Source organism: Protopterus annectens, chromosome 14.part0 (assembly GCF_019279795.1).
Source record: "Protopterus annectens isolate FY-2018-M chromosome 14.part0, PAN1.0, whole genome shotgun sequence".
Classification (NCBI taxonomy): Eukaryota; Metazoa; Chordata; order Ceratodontiformes; family Protopteridae; genus Protopterus; species Protopterus annectens.
The window spans coordinates 523072080-523085062 of NC_056748.1; the positions used below are offsets into that span (position 1 = coordinate 523072080).

The following is a 12983-nucleotide window of genomic DNA, read 5'->3' on the forward strand; positions in this document are numbered from 1 at the left end:
TTTGGAAGACCTAACACCACAAAGATACAACTGTAACACAACTGACACTATAACAAGACTTTAGCTACAGGGCTGAAGAAAAAGGTAGAGGACATAAAAACAGTAAAGACTCAGCCAGTGATCAGACACGTAGGAGAATTCTTCTCGGTCCATCTAGGCTAGGGGGATGGAGGGTGGGACGCAAGAAAGAAGGCGAGAAGGAGACAACCAACATGGAACGTTATGGTAGGTACATAACTTCTTAATGTTAAGTTGTCTCTCTCACATTCATTCGTGCTGGCTGGGACAGCGTCCCTAGCACCTTAGTCCTGGGTGGCTCATCGGAACAGACTCTTGAGCACAGTGGAACCAAAATCAGCTCTGCTCCTAGAGGCCAGATCCAATTTATAATGTGAAATGAAGGTATGAGGGGTGGCCCATGTGGCCGCCGCACAAATGGCTTCCATTGGTAGTCTTGCTTGAAAAGCTACCAACGTAGCTAAAGCCCTAGTAGAGTGGCCTTTAGGTTTAGCAGGCAGTTCTTTATACCTCAACTGATAAATAAGGGTAATAATAGAGGACAACCACCTGGATAAGGTTACTTTAGACACTGGTCGACCTTGCTTACCTTCTGCATAGGACAGGAAGAGTTGATCTGACTTCCTTATTTGCTCAGTCCTATGCAAATAGAAACGTAATTGCCTATGAATGTCCAACTGGTGTAATTTGTGTTCAGCTTTGTTGGAATAATTTGAAAAAAAGACTGGCAGATCGATGGATTGATTCAAATTGTTTTCAGTGGGGACCTTAGGAAGGAACGAAGGATTAGTCCTGAGTGAAACTCTGCCCTTATGGAAAACTAGATAAGGAGGATGAACACAAAGGGCTTGAAGTTCAGAAACTCTCCTCGCTGAAGTAATGGCCACCAAAAAGAGTGTTTTCCAGGTAAGCAATTTCAAGGAACAGGAAGCTGCCGGATCAAAGGGGGGAAGCATCAAGGAAGCTAGGATCAAATTTAAGTCCCAAAGAGGCGGGGGATCCCTGACTGGAGGCCTGAGCAAGATTGTTCCTTTCAGAAAGGCTTTGCAAAGCTTATGGGACATGATGCTCGTTTCTGACAGGCCCGTATGGAAATTAGAGATTGCCGCTAATTGAACTCTAATGGTGGCCGACGAGGAGCCCGCTTGCAAAAGCTCTGCTAAGAAGTCCAGAACGTTATGGACAGGGGCCGTGAAGGGATCAATATTTCTAGCCTCTGCCCAGAAAGAGAAACGTTTCCACTTACTAGCATAAGTCTTCCTGGTTGTAGGTTTGTTTGAGGAAAGGATAATCTCACGCACTGAACTGGAAATACTGGGAAGCCTGGCTAGGGCTGGAAGTGGAGCAACCAAGCAGTGAGGTTGAGAGACTGAAGAGACTGATGCAGCCTGCCTGACTGATGGAGCAGGAGGTCCGGAACTGGGTCCAGATTCCAAGGCTGTTCTAGAAGGTGATGATGCAGGAATGGGAACCAGATTTGTCGAGGCCAGTAGGGAGCAATGAGGATCATTCTGCAACCCAGCACGGTAGCTTTCTGAATTAGTTTGGGGATTAGTGGAAAGGGTGGGAATGCATACAGAAGTCCCTGGGGCCAATCGTAAACTAGAGCGTCTCTGGGGGAGTGTCCGGGAAGAGGGAAGAGAGTGAAGAAACTGACACACTTGCTGTTGAGAGGAGTTGTGAAAAGGTCGCAGCAAGGCTGACCCCATTTGCAGAAGATTCTGTCCGCTACTGTCCTGTTGAGAGACCACTCGTGAGGCATGAGAATAGCTCTGCTTAGCCTGTCCGATATGACGTTGGACTTCCCAGGGATGTGCGTTGCCATCAGAAACCGTTGAGAGGAGATCACCCACTGCCATAGTCTAACTGCTTCTCGACATAAGGGATAAGACTTGGTTCCGCTCTGCTTGTTGATGTACCACACTACAGACATATTGTCTGTCTGAACTGCAATGGTCCCAGTAGGAAGAGAGTTCTGAAGAGCTTGCAATGCTAAAAGCACCGCCCTCATCTCCAAGACATTTATCTGCAAGTGGTACTCGTGGGGTTGTCAGGTGCCCTGGACAGTCCTGCCCTGAAAATGCCCACCCCCCCACCCGATCAGGGAGGCATCCGTGGTCACCGTGGCAACTAGAGGAGGAAGGACAAATGGTCTGCCCTGGGGTACTGATGTAGAGACCATCCACCAAGCCAAGTGGTCTTTGCATGACTGTGTGATTATTATCTTGTGAGACAAAGGAAGTTGTTGAAAAGACCATTGGGTGAAAAGCATCCACTGGAGAATCCTCAAGTGAAAACGAGCCAGGGGAACTAATATGATCACTGCTGCCATGAGACTTAAGGTTTTTAGGACGAATCTGGCCTGAATCTTTCTGCATCCTAATAATACTTGTACATGTCGGCGAATGTCTGCCACTCTTTCTACTGGAAGTCTTGCGGACAGATCTTTCGTATTTAATCTTGCGCCTATAAAGGTTAAAGACTGACAAGGCGATAATGCAGACTTTTCAAAATTTATTTAGATACCTAGGTTGGAGCATGTTTGGATGGTATGATCCCTGGCTCTCAGTAATTGATGTCTGGTGGTAGCAGTAAGGAGCCAGTCGTCTAGATATGGAAACACCTGGAATCCTTGCCATCTCAGGTGAGCAGTAACCACTGCCATGCATTTGGTGAACACCCTGGGGGCTGTGGTGAGACCAAAGGGCAGGGCTCTGAACTGGTAATGACTGGCTCCCAGCCAGAAGCGGAGAAACCTTCTGGAACGCCTGTCCATTTTAATGTGGTAGTACGCATCCTGAAGATCTATGGAGCACATCCAATTGTGCTGACCCAAAAAGGGCAGAATGGACTGAAGCGTGACCATCCGGAACTTCGTTCTTTGAACAGACTTGTTTAGTCTGCTGAGATCCAAAATGGGTCTCCAGTCCCCTGTCTTTTTTGGTACCAAAAAGAACTTTGAGTAAATTCCGGATCCTTGCTATTCTGCTGGGACTTGTTGGATGGCCCGTTTTTTTAGCAGTCTTGAAATTTCTTGTACTGCCTGTTCCCTTAGACTGGGTGGAACATCTGGGATGGGGTTGTTTGATTTCTGGGGAGTGTGGACAAATGGGATTTTGTAACCTCCGGATATAATAGACTGTACCCATTTGTCTCGAGTGATGAGACGCCAGGCTTCTGGGTACAGAGACAACCTTCCCCAGACTGCCTCCGAAGGCGGACAGCCGGGCAGCCCCTCAGGGGTGCTGGAAGGGCTTGTCAGAGAAAGAATCCCTGCTACCCTGATTCAGCGGACCCCCTCTGCCCCGCGGGCGGCGTCTATTGTTGTTCCCTCCTCTGCCTCTGGAGGGAAACTCGACAAGTGTGTCAGGCACGGCTTCTTGGGGTTTCCGGAACCACATTTTCCCACTCTTCTGACCCTTAGGGTATGGTCTAGAGAGAGTGGAAAAACGGACTCCCACGGCAGAAAGAGTCTTGCCTTCCTGCTCACACCTGGTAAGTGCATCTTTCACCTGAGGTCCAAACAGAGCTGAACCATCAAAGGGGGTGTTGGTGAAAGATGCCTTAAAGGGATCAGCGAAGTTACATAACCGCATCCAGGCATGCCTTCTCAAAGCCACGCCTGTGCCTGCGGCTCTGCTCGCCCCATCAGCCGCATATGAAATGAGTCGCATGGAGGAGTTAACAATAGAGTTAAGAGTCGCCAGCTGGGAGTTTATCTTGTCTTGAGCCCCCGCAGCTGATGGATCTTGCAGGGTATCTCCTAGCTCCTTGAGGAGATCCCTCTGAAGATGGGTGAAGTGGCACAAATAGTTCAGCGACCGCATGGAGAAGGTCGCTGAGGAAAACATCCGCTTCCCGTATCTATCCATCGTCCTAGACTTTATTAGGTGGATGGACAGGTACAGAAGTGTCAGCCAACTCCTTTTTCGTGGCAGCTGCTACCATCATGGCATCAACAGGGACACCCTTTGTCAAAAACTGTTTATCTTGGGGGGCCGTGATAAACTTAGTGGGCCTGCGAGGGGTTGGTTCCAGTGTGTCCGGAGCTGACCACGCCTTCCGAGCCATGACTTCCATTAATGGATCGAAAGGCGGGGACACCCAGGAGGTGGAGGGGTGAGAACCAAATGCATCCAAGTATACTTACTTGTCCTCAGAAGGGTTAAGGGCAGACCAGTTCCCCCTCTGTTTAAGGATCTCAAGGATGTCTGAGAAAGAGACATCTTCAGAGGGGGATCTTGGGGACCCTTCCGAATCCTCCAAGTCAGTATCTGACGTGACCGACTCTGGGGAGTCAAGATGTTTCCTCTTACATTTCCTCTTTCGAGGGGGCTCCTCTGAAAACTCAGGGGAGGCCTCGGAAGAGGAAGATACACCCAATGGGGTGACCTGGAGCATTTAATCCCCTCGCTTGGGGTCTGGAGGAGGGGCAGAGACCGAAGCAGGCACCCTAGGGGGAGGAGCTGAAGGGGCTGATCGAGGTGCATACTCAGAAGTCAGCACGCTCCTCATGACCTCGAAGGTGCCACCGTCCGGCACAGAAGAGGGTGCCCGCTCTGAGGAGATGGGAATACTCTCCGGCACCGAAAGGTATGGCTCCAATGCTGATGTAGGAGCCAAGTTTACCTGTGCCGAAGCTCCGAGAGGGAGAACGGGGTCAGACAAGGGTTTTACGTTTGATGGAGGAAGAACTATATAGATACTATAATGGAAATTCTAATAATAGATTCATGAAAAATGATAACCTTACTCATAAGGAGAGACTGAGTCTCAAAAAGTTACAGGATGATCCTGCCATTATTATTAGACCTGCAGACAAAGGTGGCCGTGTTGTAGTCATGGATGTATTACATTATTATAATTCCATGCGAATCATGTTAACTGATTCTTCTTATCAAGTTACTACAGTAGATGTGTCACAGGATGTCATTAGATACATAAGTGACACCCTTCTGGATATTTATAAGAGCCAATTGATAGATAAAGACTTATATGAATATCTTACTATTAAAGCACCCATCATTCCCATCATGCATGGCCTACCGAAGATACACAAAGATGCTCGGGATCCACCTATGAGACCGATAGTTTCCGGTTGAGGGTGGGTCACTGAACATCTTTCTGTGTACATAGAGAAAAACTTGAGACCGATCCTTGATACCAATGAATTTGTATTAAAGGACTCTAAACAGTTTCTGATAGAATTATATGAATGCGTTAAACATCACAACGTTTTAGACGATTATGTCTTTGCTACTTTTGACATACAGTCACTGTTTACTGTCATCTCCAATACAGTAGGACTCATTTATATATTTGAATATCTGAATGAACATAGTGACTATACTGTTGTCAAGATTGACCTATTGGTGCATTTCCTGGAGTTGGTCTTAGAAAATAATTTGTTCATTGTTGATGATAAGATCTATAGACAGTTAGATGGCGTAGCAATGGGCACACCGTGTGCCAACAGCTACGCCAATATGTTCCTAGCCTATTGGGAGGAACATACTTTATTTAGTGAGGCTTTATTCAGGGAACATGTTTTTTATCATCGTTTTGTTGACAACATTTTTGTTCTTTGGAAAGGGACCATTGAACAGCTTAATTTGAACAATTTAACTAGCTATCTTAAATTTACCATGAGCTACTCATTAGATAAGAGAGTTCCCAGATTTCAATACAGGAATAAGAATAACTTAAAGAGGGGGTTATGTTACCCAAGGCAGGGAAAGAAGGACAGGATGATAGGACACACGGAGCCCTGTGGACATTGTAATTTTTGCTCATTTATTGACACTAATGATAATTTTACACATCCAGATTCACAGACAACTATTAGGTCGAACGTCATTGCAAATTGCATGACGTGCCATGTAGTATATCTTGCTGTCTGTCAGATTTGTTCCTGTTTCTATGTGGGCAAAACAAATCGTCCACTTAGGGGCAGAGTAAGGGAGCACATCTATCATATTAAGAAAGGATCATTACACGATGCTTTGGCTAAACATGTCAGACTCTTTGGGTATACACACAAGTTTCTCTTTAGGGCTCTAGAGGTCATATTCCCGAATAAGAGAGGGGGTGACATAAAGACATACACTGAAAATAAGGAGAGTGACTGGATCATCATCCTCAGAGCTGACAGTGGGTCTGGTTTAAATGAGAGAGCCTCAATAAAACCTAGGCTGAGGGGACGCAGAAACATTAGGTGAATAACTTGAGAATGCACACTCAACATTTCATATGAGTGAGTGCATTTTTCAATTTTTCTATGGTCTATGTCCAACATACATATACATATACTTCATTTATACATATTTTTATATATATTCATCCTTGCACATTTATCCATGTTTAGTTACTTAGCATATATTTGCATGTATGCATACATTAGTTTATGTATGTATGTTTTTTGCATTTTTTGCACGTCATACTTTTTATGTATGGTTTTTAGATGCTTTTTGCATATGTATATATATATATATATATATATATATATTCTTTTTCTAATATGTATAATATTGGAAGATGTGTTATATATATGGACTTAGAGTGTATAATGTGGTCTGTAACATCTGAGTATATATTTCCACATACTTTTATATATCAGTCTTAAGCTGTCTGCCTTATGTATCATGTGGATCAATTGTATGTATTTTGTAGTTTTAAGAAGCCAAAATGGGAAGAATAATACCAAGAAGCAGTAATCCACGACCAAAACGGCTGCCAAATAATCCTCTTCTTTATTTTACAAAACGAAACACTCCAGGAATACTTAAAATCAAGCGCTTTCGCCTGATCAATATCAGGCTTTATCAAGACAAAAGTATGTGTGATGTGCCTCGGTTTAAATACTCTTCTCAATTAAAAATTGCTTTACTTAATTAAATTAATTAGATTTGAAAACAAGTAACTCAATTAATTAATTGATTAACCCACAGTCGGGTTTTAAAGTGCTAGTGCCCTTATCAAAGTTTATATAACAAAACACATAACTACACGCCCCATTCTCTTTTTAAAAACATAAATCTACTGACAATGAATGGTGAATCATTAAAAGCAACACAGTTCTTTACAAAAAATACAAGTGTATGCATGAAACATGTCATTATAAATGTTTAAATGCATTTTCAAAAATTAATATTTTAAACAGTGTGCTGTAAGATTGTTTAAAAACTGATCTCAATAGTAATAGCAGTCAAAACATTAAAACCAAGACTGAAATGACAAGACTACCATGTAACAAAGGGGTAAACTTGCTCATATCGAATCCTACTAAGCAAATCACTGTGCACAGTGTTGCTGAACCTTCTGCTAAAATGCCATGTTAAAATATCCTGTTGCCAAAACTACTTGGAATGGTTAAATAAATAAATACATTAGATTAAATTAAATAGCCTTTGTTGAATTAATTAATGAATTAAATAACTTAAATAATTCTGTTTAAAGTGTTAAAAATACTAAAAATGCTAAAAATGTGTGTTTCTCCATGAAAACCTACCTTATAACCTAGCTCGTCTGATCTTTAAAACACTTTTAATGCTAGTTGATTCATTCATACCTGGGGGTTTTGTTGCATTTAATCTGATCTGCCATAAAAGCTCCTTGTATTCTAAAGAGGCCTCCCATTCCCCTCCTCTGGGGTTTTGGGGTACATGTTCTAGAATCATAAATTTCAAGGCCATATTGGGACATGTAACCGAATGCTTATAAAAGGCATTACTCTCTTTCTTAATACTAACATCGTATAAATGCTCATAAATCCTTTTCCGCAGAGTCCTTTCTGTCTTTCCCACATAGAATCCAGAGCAAGCCTCACAAAAACCTAAGTAAACTATTCCTTTAGTGGCACAATTATAATACCCCCTAGGATTAAAATTAAAATTTCTGGAGCTAATGTAATATTTACTGTTGTTATAGATGTGGTTACATTGCTTGCAAGTTTGACATTTGTATGTTCCTACCTTCTTGTTACTCACCAGAGAAGCCTTCACCTCTTGTCTTTCAAATAAATCTTTCAAATTAGCATTTCTGCTGTTAACAAATGTCGGATGTATCGCTGTGAACTGTTTAATCTCCTCATTTGATTTCAAAATGGGCCAGTATTTTGAGATAAGGTCCCTAAATTTTGTGGAATCATTGTTGAAGGTGTGAACAAATGTGTTGTGGGAATCTGTCTTATTTTCGACGTTGCCTCCTGTGATGTCTGTGGTACCCTTACCTAGTAGTGGGGTGAATTTACTGGTTCTTAACCCACAAACCTCATCAAGCACTTTTTCAAAAAGCCTTTTAGGATAATTTCTTTCTAGGAACATGTTTTCCAGAATCTGTGTTTCTTTTTTGAAAAGTTCAAGTGTACTGCACATCCTACTTGCTCTAATTAATTGGCCTTTTAAAATGCCCTTTTTTTTGTGCTGTGGGATGACCACTGTCAAAGTGCAGAAATGAATTAGAAAATGTAGGCTTCCTGAAAATAGTTGATTCAAAACTTCCTGTTACGGGATTTTTTAAGAGAGTCACGTCCAAATAATTAATCTCCTTCTCACTAATGTTATGGGTGAATCTCAAATAGTCCGTTGTGGAATTAATGTGTGTAAAAAATTCTTGAAATTCCAATAGTGACCCATTCCAGAAAACACATATATCATCCAGAAAACGCTGATAGTGGGCTATGTTCTTGGCCCATGCAGAATTGAAGACATATTTCTGCTCCCACATATACAACACAATGTTAGCATACGCCGAAGCGCAAGGCGAACCCATTGCCACACCTTTCTTTTGTCTGAACAACTCACCATTAAAAAATATATAGTTGTTGTTCAAGATGACCTCCATGCATTCAACTATTAATCTAATAACATTTGCTGTGAATTCACCTGACCTTACTCATTGAATAATTCCAAACCTTCCACATGCGGGATACTTGGGAAAAGTTCAATGACGTCGATGGTGATAAGGAATTTGGTTGCATCGTGTAATTCCGTTTTGATGTTCTTTAAGAACTCCCAAGAGTCCTTACATATGTGTTTTAAGGATTTAACCAGACTTTTCAAGGAGATGTCAATAAATTTACCAAGAGGCTCAGTGATGCCCCCACCCCCAGCCACAATTGGTCTAAACTTTAAAGGGTTCAGCCCTTTATGCACCTTAGGTATACCAAAAATGGTGGGGGTGACAGGTTTGTTGACCAGCAAAAAATTGTATAATTTTTCATTTATAGCTCCTTGCATGAGGTTGTCATACAACATGTACCTAATCTTAGAATATGCAAGGTTAACTTCATTAATTGAGGCAGTGGAGTACTGATCAAAATCTTGCAAAATGCTAAACATTGCTGCTTTGTAGTCACAACTGTACATTAAAACAACCCCACCCCCTTTGTCCGGTTTCATGATTCTTATTTTGTCAACTTTCAATTTTTTAATAAGTTGTGCACAATCAGGGGACAGGTTTTGAACTTCTGAGTTATTACTCCTGAAAGTGTCCCTAATATCTTGTTCAACTAAATCTTCAAATGTTTTGACTACTGCGTGTAATGGAGGGTTGAATGTACTAGCTCTAGAGAACCTCTCTTGCAAGTAATTTTGCCCTTTGAAAAAGATGTTTAAATTAAGCTTTCTAGTAAATAGTTTCAATTCTAGAATGGATTTTGTAATGTCAAGAGAGCGTAATGGGACGAAGTGAAAGCCTTTTGTAAATAGTTCAAAGTGTGCATCCCCAACCTCGATGTCTGTGAAGTTAAAGATCTTAAAGTTACCTCTAGAAATGATGGAGTAAGGCAAATCAATTGCATTAAATGTTTCCATAGAGAGAGCTAAATTGTTCATGTCCCCCCCTTCCTCCGTTTCTATCTCTGTTGGTTCACCCAACTCCTCTGTTGGTAGAACGGAACCCTTTTGTTGGTCCTGCCCGGGGGAAATTGAAAAACCTGCTGCTCATTTCTGTTATTAGAATTAAACTTCTGAGCCAGCCTCTCACTTCTACGAGGACCTTCTATTGGAGAATCAGTACTGTCAGTGTTGTCTACTCTACTAAATCTATTGTTAGTTTTATAATTATTTCTGTAGGCTGGTTGATACGCTACACCATTCTTGTATTCGTTAAGGTCCCTCTCCAACTTTCTCACTTTCCGGTTAACTATTTTGATACAATGCTGGTCTACCTCATGAAAAACCTGATCATAGTCTTTTTTGACTTGAACAAAATGTGTATCAGTCACTACCACATTGTTCAATTTGTTTAAATCTATTAAAAGTACATCCAGTTTTGATTCATAGTCTTTCAACATTAGCTTGATCATTTCAAGTCCAGTTTTATTGAACAAGTCTGTTAAGTCATTAAAAAGGGTAGATCCGGGTGTTGCATTGTTAGGAAACTTGGTATACCTTAAACCTTTAGGTACCCTTTGCACTCTTACACATTCAGTTAAATAATCCACTTCAAGTTGCGTGGATTTATAAGCGTACAGCTTATCACTAAATAGCTTAAAGTTATCAACCGTAGGCTCATTGTCAATTTCTTGACGAAAAACAGTACCTGCATTGAAGGCAAACTGCCTAGATGTCCACGCGTTAAAATTAAAGGCTGCTGGTAAAGAAGTTTCCGTACTACCCACGGATGTAGAGGGACGGTTGTTTAAGTCTTCATTACACCCTTTATGCGACAGTGTTTTGTTGGCAGAAGGTGCTGTCTGCTTTTTACCATTGCCATTGTTCACATTTTTTACCTTTTTCAAGTCCAACTTGCTGGTTACAAGGAATATCACCGGCATCTGATTGCCTTTTATGGCAGATCAGATTAAATGCAACAAAACCCCCAGGTATGAATGAATCAACTAGCATTAAAAGTGTTTTAAAGATCAGACGAGCTAGGTTATAAGGTAGGTTTTCATGGAGAAACACACATTTTTAGCATTTTTAGTATTTTTAACACTTTAAACAGAATTATTTAAGTTATTTAATTCATTAATTAATTCAACAAAGGCTATTTAATTTAATCTAATGTATTTATTTATTTAACCATTCCAAGTAGTTTTGGCAACAGGATATTTTAACATGGCATTTTAGCAGAAGGTTCAGCAACACTGTGCACAGTGATTTGCTTAGTAGGATTCGATATGAGCAAGTTTACCCCTTTGTTACATGGTAGTCTTGTCATTTCAGTCTTGGTTTTTAATGTTTTGACTGCTATTACTATTGAGATCAGTTTTTAAACAATCTTACAGCACACTGTTTAAAATATTAATTTTTGAAAATGCATTTAAACATTTATAATGACATGTTTCATGCATACACTTGTATTTTTTGTAAAGAACTGTGTTGCTTTTAATGATTCACCATTCATTGTCAGTAGATTTATGTTTTTAAAAAGAGAATGGGGCGTGTAGTTATGTGTTTTGTTATATAAACTTTGATAAGGGCACTAGCACTTTAAAACCCGACTGTGGGTTAATCAATTAATTAATTGAGTTACTTGTTTTCAAATCTAATTAATTTAATTAAGTAAAGCAATTTTTAATTGAGAAGAGTATTTAAACCGAGGCACATCACACATACTTTTGTCTTGATAAAGCCTGATATTGATCAGGCGAAAGCGCTTGATTTTAAGTATTCCTGGAGTGTTTCGTTTTGTAAAATAAAGAAGAGGATTATTTGGCAGCCGTTTTGGTCGTGGATTACTGCATTTTGTAGTTTTAACATTTCCCTTTTAAAATATTTTCTTTCTTCATTATTTTACTAATTGCTTAATTGATATGCCTATATATTTTGAACCTTTTGAGTTAGAATTTGTTAAGAGATCTGAGGAAGTTGCATACAGCGAAAGCACTTATCTCATGGAATAAAGTTTTGCTTTGTTTTTATATATTTACTTCGCATTCACTTCGTGATTTGTTGAGAACATTAACTGGATATCCCTGGATTATCTATTGCATCATTGCAGTTTAGCAAGTTCATTGATACATCTGCTTCGCTCCTACCTGTCTTTTTATTGATTATTTTTATTTATGCAACTTGGTAAGGAGCGTTTACCTGGTTGGTAGCGCTTCATTTATAGTGACTACTCTAATTTTAACAAAAAATTAGAAATTTATACTCTAACAATTTAGCGATTACAAATACAAAAGACTAATACGACCTGAGCCAGTGAAGCGCAACCTCATAGCTGAAGCGGCAAACGAGATCTGGGGGTCTAACGCCAGGCATTGTGGGATATGGGGAGGCCTCGAGCCAGTAAGTAGCTCTCGAGTTTTAGAAATTGGCCGAGTCTGAGCCGAAGGTCGGCTCCGAACCCAACCAGCAAGAAAGAAGGCGAAAGAGACAACTTAACATCAATAGTTACATTTATACATTCTAAGATTTTACACAGGTGGAAGTTACTAAAGAGAAAGCCCATGTGCAACTTAGTGGACAGTACAGGCAACAGTTATGTATAAAAATTGCTTTGTCATTTTAAGGACAGTATTCGGAGAGTATTATATGGTGAACACAAAGTCTTAACCTAGGGATGAGGATGTGCAGGACCAGGACTGGTTAAGATGTTGTTTAAGCAGTGGTTTAAAACTACTGAGTTTGTTGGGGAGTTTTATTTGTGTGGGGATAGTATTCCAGAGTTTATTAATGCATTAGGAGTAGAATGAGTTTCCTGCAACATTATTTGACTTATTTATAAGTAATAAGAATTTGCTACTAGAACAGAGGTCCCTTGATGAACAGTAGGGCAGTAGTACGTTTTGTAGTGCAGGGAATTGTTTTGGATGATGAATGACTTTGTGTGCTACAGATAGTTGTGAATATGTTAGGTAGCTGTGAAGTTCAAGCCTCTTTAACTGCTTTAAGCTGTGACTATGGTGAGTCCTTGAGAGAGACATTGGTGGCAAATTTGGCTATTTTATTGTAGCAGGAGGCAAGTTTATTTTTTAGTATTGTTTAAGTTTGTTAGGATAGGAGCGGCGTATAAGA

General features: G+C 40.5%; 1 protein-coding gene across 1 annotated transcript in view; it reads right to left on the reverse strand.

The window, feature by feature from the left end:
• Positions 1 to 12983, reverse strand: part of HK1 (hexokinase 1) — a 623778-nt gene that overhangs the window by 44983 nt on the left and 565812 nt on the right. The window lies entirely within an intron of this gene.